Raw genomic sequence first — 7907 nt, 5'->3', positions numbered from 1 at the left:
GTTTATGATATGATGCTTTGATCTTTTGAGAACATTTTTAAAACTAAAACATAGCCAGTAGACAATCTCAACATAACACGACCAATGGATTCAACCACCACTTTATTCCCATTTCCAACATAAACATTATAGACTTCCTTACTTGTTTCCTTCAGGCTTTGAAATCCCTGTAAAGAATTTGTAATGTGGACAGAACATCCAATGTCAAACCACCAAGAATTATGAGGAACAAAAACCATATTAGACTCGACGGTGACAAAAACATTGATGATTTTGTTACCTTTCCTGAAAATCCATGCCTTAAAACCTGCATAATCCTTTCTTAAATGCTTAGTGGGTTGTCAATGATGACATTTCTTGAAATGGAACTTATTCGTTTTGAGACTAGAATTGGAGGTTCCTTCATTTTTTTATAGAAACATTGAAAGGTTTAACAATTTTCTTTGGAGGAAAAGAACCTGGTTTCTATCCAAATGGCTTGGAGCCTTTGTAGTTGGAACTGTGGTAGCTTGCAGGCATCTATCCCTTTCCTTTTCCAACATGCACAAGATTGACAGTATCATGCTTAGCTTTTTTCATCCTTTCCTCTTCTTGGCAGCAAATGGTAATCAATTCATTAATATCCCAAATCTCCTTTTAAGAGTTGTAACTCATTTTGATCTGCTCATAATCATTCAACAGTGAGAACAATACCATATGAACTAAGAATTGATTTGTTATTCCTATATCTATGGCATTAAGCTTGTTGGAAAAGTTAACAAGCTTGAGCAGGTGTTCCCTGACACTTCCAACTCCATTATTTTTGGCATTGATGAGTTCTGAGAGATACATTCCAGTTTCAACCTTGTCAGACCTCTTGAATTTCTTTTCGATCCTTGCCATGTAATCCTTAGCCAAATCACAAATTGAAATCTCTCATTTGATATAATCTTCCATGGCATTTTGCATTATGAGAATAGACATTTGATTAGATTTTTCCCACTTTGCAAAACTATCCCTTTGCAATGGTGTGTTTTCTTCACTGAGTGTAGTTGGTTCAGGCAACTTGAAAGCTATGCCAAACTCTAGCATGCCCAAATGCATTTCAATCTACGTTTACAAGACTTCGTGTATATATCAGTAAACCCTAATTGGAGAAGCTATTAGGGGACTTACTTGCAGTGGAAGACATCACGATTTTGACTAGTGTTTGATTTTCCCTTCTCTGAAATCCTTTAGTGTTCATTGCTCTCAATAAGACTAGCAATCATAATAGCACAATATTGATTTGAGGGGATCAAACCACTTATATGACAACTGCTTTTCCTATCGTGGAGACAGTTATCATCAGTTTTTAAAGAGTTTGTAACCAACTCTAATCTAGGAATTAATTATATCATTCAATATTTTGAACCCTTGACTAAGGATATGTTTACCGCGTGGTTTGAGGACTGTCATTTTGATAAGACAATTTTCCCGCCGTTAGGGGGAGAAAAAACCATTACAGAAGAATGACGAGAAAATACTGTTCTAAAAGAAACACAAGAAAATACCGTTCCAGAAGAACAATGAGAATTGTCGTGGGATGTACCCATTTTGTCTTATTTTGATTCACGAAGCAATCAATGTGAAAATGAAGTGAGAATAATTGAATGATGAAACGATGTGACAATCAAATGCCAAATGCATTTAATGATGCAACGAAAGTGATAAAATCACATATACTTTCTGCAAATATGCCTATAAGAATTGATGTTCTTGTTGGACAAAATAATGTGGCAGCAAATGATTTATATGTTGCACGCTTGAAGTATGGCAGACCCTTAGACTAAAAAGATTCAGTCCTTCAAAAGAAGAAGAATATTGCACTACTGAACTATTGCATTCCCGAAGCAATACTGTTGCATGCCGGAAGCATGACAGTAGCCGCATAGATACACGTCCCAGAAAAGACAATCCGAGGACATGGGAATTTTGATGTCTCATGCATGAAGCATGATAGATGTATTGGTTCCAATGACTCAACTTCCTGAAGTGGGGATTAAAATCCAAGCTCTATAACCCTCAAGAAGAGGTTATGATCCGCATTCTCTAAACTATGACTATCCCATAAAAGATAGTGTAATGCCCTTGAAGAGGCAATGGATATCTAAAGAAATGAAAAGCTTTTATGCATGCACATGGACATGAGAATATGGGATCACAAATTAATGATAACCAATGGTAATTTTGGTTTTTACAAGTAGCTACTAAATTCATCAATGAGGTGTGTTGATATTGAGTCTCATTCTTTTTTTGTCGATGAAAAGGAAAAATTATTGGCAAAAAATGAAGAAAGGCAATTCCATTACAATTTGTAAGAATGTGGAAAAAAAATGGACCTATATATTTGTATATAATACAAATAGTCAAATGATGTTGAACCAAGGAGGTTACATATGGGAATTTGTAATACAGTAAAATACACTCACATGATATGACACAAGGTTACTAATTGAAACCTGAAATTGTACTCCTGTAAACAAGTTCATATGAATGGAGAATTATATATGAAGGGTTATGAGTCGCCCACATCATACCTCCATAAGTAAATACCTCCAAGTATACATGGAAGAAAATTGCTCTGTATAAGTTCTAAAAAGGTAATGTGTCATGAAGTTTAGAAAATCCATGAAGGATTCAAATTGCTTGAAGTAAGCCCTGGAAGGGTAAAACATAAATTATGTACTCAATACCAATGAATGGTATAAATTGCCTTAATGAGTACTTTCAATGTGATATTGTTGCAACACACTAAATCTCTTGCAAGAGTTGATGATATTAGATTGGAACTCCTAAAGAGTCTAGAAAGATTATAAAGTGTCGAAAAGAATATTGTCTTGATCTGTAGATCGAACAATATGCCAACACGAATCTTATCCATAATGTTTATGACATTAAAGAACCATATGGATTAAAGATTATGAGTTGAATACCCAAATGATTAACCAATATTTAGACACTAAGAAGGATCATTTATCTTTGTGAGGATAAAGATAAATTGATATTTGGTCCAGAAGTACCACATCTTAGTGAAGTATATGTTGTATTACATTTAGCACAATACATTAAATGAGATGAAGCATTTCCTGTGAAACACAATACCAACTTATTTGTATTGGAATGAAATGAAGCTTATATATTAATATCTTTGAGAAATTACATACAAATGCATACACATGAGTTACAACTACAAAAACAAACAGAGGGAGCCTTCACAAAGGTTGATCATGTGTAGCCTCAGTACTTGGCAAAACCCCAGAAGGGGGAGGCACTGAAGATTGATCATGTGATGCCCCAATACTTGGCAAAACACTAGAAGGGGAAAACACCAATTGCCTTCGGAATCTAGCCACGAATCTCTCATGATCACTTTTAATCTGAATTTCAGATTCTTGCAGCTGGTCGAGCTTTCTTTTCATGCTCATTGAGTAATTATTTGCAAGCATGTGCAACTCTCTATTTTCGTGCTTGAGCCCTCTGATCTCTTTTCTAAGACTTGCCACCTCAACTATCAATGATTCAACTTGGCAAGTTCAAGTGAGTAGGCGTTCGCCCATATTGGATATAGAACCCGCACACTAAACACTGAAAGCCAGAGAGTCTTGAACAACCAATTCATCGGAGTGTTTTGAAAGTATCATGTTACCCTTAGGAGTGAGAAGATTCATAAGTACCATTATAGTGGTTACATCAATCTTCATCACAGAGTCCCCAACTGCAAGAGGACCATTAGAGGATAAGAAAGATGGGCGCCAGATATTGTCTTGAAGATACATGTCTGCATCTTTCACAACATTCAAATTAAAACGACGGTTAGATGGGCAAGCCATTTTCAAAAATGATGAAGGTTGAAGATACATGTCTGCATCTTTCACAACATTCAAATTAAAACGACGGTTAGATGGGCAAGCCATTTTCAAAAATGATGAAGGAAAAGGAGGTCAAATAAATTGAAATCTTAGAAGTGCAAAAAGGGAAAATTTCTACATGCAGCAACTTTCCAAGTGTGCATTTTGAACACAATTAATGCCTCTATAAAATAAGAGGCAACATGCCACTTATTCAAAAATCGAAGAGGCACCACTTTTCAAATTTCAAAAGCAGGATTTTCCTGAATAAAGTTCGTTGGCACTTTTCATATGCAATCTTAGCTTTTCGGATATCATGGGCAACTTTGTCAAAAATCTCTGACAAAGTTGAAACACATAAATTTTACAGTTCCAATTACACCACTGTTGCTAACAAGCGTAAAGGAAATGATCCCAACAACATCACTACTTGTTATTGAAAAATCTCTATATATGTCGACCTTCGTCCTTCATAGGCAAGGCAGACCTGCAAGAATGCCTAACTCTCCATCTTCTCCGAGAGTACATTTTCAACGAAGCATCTCGAAATACTCAGTTTTCTTCTTCTCCGAGAATACCTTTTCAACCAAGTCGCTCAAAATGCTCAACTCATTTCCTCAGCAAGAAAATAGTTTTGATCGAGAAGTCTTACATCAGTATCAAAATCTTCTACTGTTTTCTTCAAAAACAAAAGTATCTCATATCATCAGGGTCGAAAGCAAAAGTATCTCATATCATGTTTTCCCTTGTCCTTTTTCTTTGTTGTTGTTCTTACCTGCAAAACAAGGAGAAAGAGAGCAATTAGTCAGAACCTGAAATCAGACTTCCAGTATGGAACTGATTGCCTAGAACCCCTTCCTTGATTGCTTACCTAGCATTGCTCTCGAATAGTCATCTTCAACTGTTGTTAAGTCTCGAATTTCCTCAGCAAATACATCATAACAGTTGATATGATGTTAGCTCTTTACACTGAAGCTGCTAAGCATAGATGAGTCGCTGAGAACTGATGTTTTGAAGGATCATTCAAGGGCAAAGGTTGCGCACCACTTCTACTATGCAAGAGACTGAAGTAGAAGGATCAACGATGAGCCCACAAAATGTCAAGTATTGAATTGACACACATCAGCCTAAAAGATTTGAAACCAGGGGGAGATACTTATCAGGGAGAGCATCCAAAACAAATCAAGATCTGAACAAGTCGATCGAAGACTTGTGGTCATCCAAAGGGGAGTGTTATAATATAATACGTGAATAGTTTGTTACTATTCATCCAAAAAATCAGATAAATTACTATTCATATGAAGAAAAACTGATAGGTTACTATTCATGCACAGTATTTTCACTATTCATTTGAGGAAAGTTTGAAAAGTGAATAGTGTTGCTACAGTAATCTTTTTGCCTATAAAATAAGTGCATATGAAGGACGAAAAAGAGACGTTATAGAAGAAAAGGAAGATAAGAGAGGAAAGAAGAGAGATGTGGAAGTAATTACCAATGAGCCAAGCTAGAGAGAAAAGAGAAAATGGTGAGAGTAAACTTTATACTCATATTATTCCAGATTATAAATGAAAGCACCACTACTGCCCCAAGGACGTACTCCAGTCACACTGATTGTAAAGGAACCTCATAAATATTGTATCTTGTTTAATTTATTCCACTGCACACACACCGCCAATTTTACAACATATTAAACAATTTCAATTATATGTTCCCATGCAAACTAAACTACTACAGGTACCCCTAATAGAAAAATTATTTTATAAACTGCAACCCACAAGCCACCAATATGTGATATATACAAGAGATTGAAACATATAAAAAGTGAAAAGTATTAAAATAATAAAAAGTAACACGAGCAAGACCCAAATTGTTGACCACTATTTTAGTCGAGAAAGGTTGTTTCCTTAAAAGTAAGGAGGAGTTTCTCTCAAATTCATTTAGTATTCGATTCACAAAATTTTGTATCTATAATTAGACTTAGTTATATTATAAATTATTTTGTAAAAATTATTTAAAAAATAACTCAATTAAACTAAGGTTATTTAGTCGATTAATTGTAACAAGCAAATGGATGGAGAATTCGTAGTTCTTTTACCAAATTTTTCTCTATGTCAATATATAGTTTGATGTCTAAATGTTCTCATATTTAATTGATCTTTTGTAACTATGATCTTTATATAGAATATATAACATGAACAATTCCTATCATAAGCATAAAGTTTCATAAACCAGCCTTGGCATGTAGCATTCATTTTTCACTTACATTATAACATAAGGGTTTTTTTAATTAAATAGAAATGAAACATAGCAATCATATCGTTCACTCTTATTACAACAATATGTGGATATATGTACTACTTGACCTGTGAATTTCTAGAGATTTTTCTTCAATAATATTTAGTATTGAATAATACATAAATGAATATTAAAATTCAAAATAGAAAATCTAAACAATTGTAAAAAAATTAAATATAACGGCTCAAGCACGTATAATATTAAACGATATGTAACACTTAAACCACACTCCGTTTCTAGAACGTATAAAATTTTCTACAAAACAAAAGTTGTTTTGTTCACATCCTTCAAAATTCTCAACTGGGTCCGATCAAATTTTTTTTGTCAAAGTCTTGGTTTATTTTTCAATGGAGACAGGAGTGATATAGCTCCAAAATTTGATGTGCATGTGGAAAAATAGGTTCACGAGTAAGATGGTGTCCAATAAACTCCGAAAGCTCGAGCTTTCGATTTAACTAAGAATTTTTGGTCAATTTTTGAGGTCTGATTTGTCCTCAAGCCGCTTTCCCAGCAGATTTCATGGATCGCTTTGCAAACTTCTTTGCCAAGATATATGTACGTAAATGTTAAAACGATTAGGCTTCATGCACGCGCTCATACGTGTGCATTTTTTAAATCACGACGTGTTACACGCGACTTACACGTTTTAAATGTATTTATATGCGTGAATTGCTTCAATAATTTTTTAGGACAAAAAAAAAAAAAGTCAAATATTTGAAGTAAATGAATAATATTAGACTATGCTAGAATAAACCCCTCAATTGGTCTTTCAATTTCCATCTACATTCTATTGAATTTACATTAAGAATAGAGAAAATAATATTTAATAAACAACTGATTGAATCACATTATTGATAGCTCATTGTGAGGCTAAACCCATCATCTCCCCCTTAGTGTAGATAACATCGTTTGTTAAAAAAAATGATCATTTGACAACCAGAGTCGGCCCTAAGGGTATGCAAAAGGTGCCACCGCACAGGGCCCCCAAAATTTCTTAATATGTAAGCAAATACATATTATATACTTAAAAGTGCAAGATAATAATAACTACCGTACCAGAGCTAGTGGTGTAGGCCTTTAATCTTCTTGTACATGGCATGGGTTCAAAAAATCATGCAACATATTTCGAACTGACGACTTCAAGACAGGAAACACTCTTGTCCACTCAAATAATACTTATAATTTGGTGCTCTAATTTGTAGTATTTAAATTTTATAGATACAAATTGAAAAAAAAAATAACAAAGAAGGTACAGTATAAAAAAAGATGAAAGGCCTCCATCTAAATCTTGCACATGGCCCCTAAATTCTTAGGTCGGCCCTGTTGACAACTAATTGAATCACATTATTATGCGCATGCAAAAAACCTTTTTTATAACTGAAACTACGCACCTCTTAAGTGTTTAAAATAGAAAAAAGAATATATAATAAATAACTAATTGAATCACATTATTGTGCGCGTGTGAAAGATTTTTTTTTTATCACCGGCTGTACACGTCTTTTAAGATGTTTTGAACGTGTTTAAAAATAGAGAAAATATTATTTAATAAACAACTGATTTAATCACATTATTGATAGCTCATTGTGAGGCTAAGCCCACTCCCACCCCCCTTAACGTAGATAATATCGTTTCTTCAAAAAAAAATAATTCATTTGACAACTAATTGAATCACATTGTTATGCGCATGTGAAATCTTTTTTTATAACCGGCGCTACATGTCTCTTAAGATGTTTTGAATGTGTT

At 34.1% G+C, this 7907-nt stretch overlaps 1 pseudogene; it reads right to left on the bottom strand.

Moving 5' to 3' along the window:
* Positions 1–402: 402 nt before the first annotated feature.
* On the bottom strand, positions 403–3935 carry LOC148695617 (uncharacterized; annotated as a pseudogene).
* Positions 3936–7907: the final 3972 nt, after the last annotated feature.

This window comes from Pyrus communis, chromosome 7 (assembly GCF_041283825.1).
Source record: "Pyrus communis isolate YQ-2024b chromosome 7, ASM4128382v1, whole genome shotgun sequence".
Classification (NCBI taxonomy): Eukaryota; Viridiplantae; Streptophyta; class Magnoliopsida; order Rosales; family Rosaceae; genus Pyrus; species Pyrus communis.
This window is presented reverse-complemented; position numbering and strand designations above follow the sequence as displayed.